Source organism: Heptranchias perlo, chromosome 3, assembly GCF_035084215.1.
Source record: "Heptranchias perlo isolate sHepPer1 chromosome 3, sHepPer1.hap1, whole genome shotgun sequence".
Taxonomy (NCBI): domain Eukaryota; kingdom Metazoa; phylum Chordata; class Chondrichthyes; order Hexanchiformes; family Hexanchidae; genus Heptranchias; species Heptranchias perlo.
Window position 1 is genome coordinate 128492315 of NC_090327.1, and position 1864 is coordinate 128494178.

The following is a 1864-nucleotide window of genomic DNA, read 5'->3' on the forward strand; positions in this document are numbered from 1 at the left end:
AATGTCTACCAGATTTCCCTCATCCAATAACCGAGTGACTTCCTCAAAAAAACGATCAAATTTGTTGGCACAACCTATTTTTTTGAAAAAAAATAAGAGGCTTCAAGGAGATCTTGAAACATTTGCCTGAGGAAGGAGAAAATCTCCGAAAGCTTGTGAATTTAAAATAAAATTGCTGGACTATAACTTGGTGTTGTAAAATTGTTTACAATTATTTTTTTGGAAGCTGTGTTGTAAATTTCTAATGGCCCTGTCCCTTTCCCAGTGATGAAAAAGGACGTCCCTTACGATCCCGGCTAGCTCAGTCGGTAGAGCATGAGACTCTTAATCTCAGGGTCGTGGGATCGTGCCCCACGTTGGGCGAGTATCATTGTGTACAAAATTATGAGGGGCACAGATAGGATGGATACTAAGGAGCTTTTTCCCTTCATTGAGGGTTATATAACAAGGGGACATAGATTCAAGGTAAAAGGCGGGAGGTTTAGAGGGGATTTGAGAAAGAACTTTTTCACCCAGAGGGTGGTTGGAGTCTGGAACTCACTGCCTGAAAGGGTTGTGGAGGCAAGAACCCTCACAACATTCAAGAAGCATTTGGATGAGCACTTGAAATGCCATAGCATACAAGGCTACGGACCAAATGCTGGAATATGGGATTAGAGTAGACAGGGCTGATGGCCGGCGCGGACACAATGGGCCGAAGGGCCTCTATCCATGCTGTATAACTCTATGACTCTCTCTATGACTCTATGACTCTATGACCTTCTCAATAATGGATATCAGGCTGATAGACCTGTAGTTCCCTGGTTCTGATTTGTCCCCTTTTTTGCAAATAGGAATTACATGAGCGAGCTTCCAGCCTAAGGGAACTATCCCTGACTCTATTGAACTATTGAAGATACAGGCAATGGGGCGCACAGGGCACCTGTCCTTAATGGTAATTGTCATTGAATGCTTAATGGCATGGTAATCTTGACAGCAATAGGAATAGCTGCGGCAGTCCTAATCAACTTACAGAAGATGACACAGCACAGTCACAGCCTCTGCAGTGAAGCAAAGGTGCCCAAAGACAGGTCTCCTCGGACAGGCTCAGGTAAAAATAGTGTGGCCTTGGGACAGTGGCTGAGGTGTCTTCAAACTAGCAGATTATGTGTCCCCCCCCCCATCCCCATCTAGATCATACAACAGTACAGGAGTTGACACAAGAACCATTGTCAACAACTTGCCTTCAACGTAGTAAAAACGTTCCAAGGCACTTCACTGGAGTGATAATCAGACAAAATTTGACCTCAAAGCCATACAAGAAGAAATTAGTACAGGTGACCAAAAGCCTGGTCAAAGAGGTAGGTTTTAAGGAGCAATTTAAAGGAGGAGGAAGAGGTAGAGAGGCGGAGAGGTTTAGGGATGGAATTCCAGAGCTTAGGGTCTAGGCTGCTGATGGTGGAGCGAAGGAAATCTGGGATGCGCAAGAGGCCAGAATTGGAGGAGCAGAGATCTCGGAGGGTTACAGGACTGGAGGAGGTTACAGAGATAGGGAGGGGGGAGGCCATAGAGGGATTTGAAAACAAGGATGAGAATTTTAAAATGGAGGCATTCCCAGACCGGGAGCCAATGTAGGTCAGTGAGCACAGGGGTGATGGGTGAACGGGATTTGGTGCGAGTTACGATGCGGGCAGCAGAGTTTTGGATGAGCTCAGGTTTACAGAGGGTGGAAGGTGGGAGGCTGTTCAGGAGAGCATTGGAATGGTTGAGTCTGTCCTAACCTTCTTAGGTGCTACTTGCATTGCTTCAGCTATTTGTCACTTTAAATGAACATGCAGCACAGAAAAATAATGACCGCACCAGGGAACCAAGAAAATCTTTTCAA

At 45.6% G+C, this 1864-nt stretch overlaps 1 non-coding gene across 1 annotated transcript; it reads left to right on the plus strand.

The window, feature by feature from the left end:
• Positions 1–290: 290 nt before the first annotated feature.
• On the plus strand, positions 291–363 carry trnak-cuu (transfer RNA lysine (anticodon CUU)). The gene has a single exon. It is a non-coding gene; the product is annotated as a tRNA-Lys (tRNA).
• Positions 364–1864: the final 1501 nt, after the last annotated feature.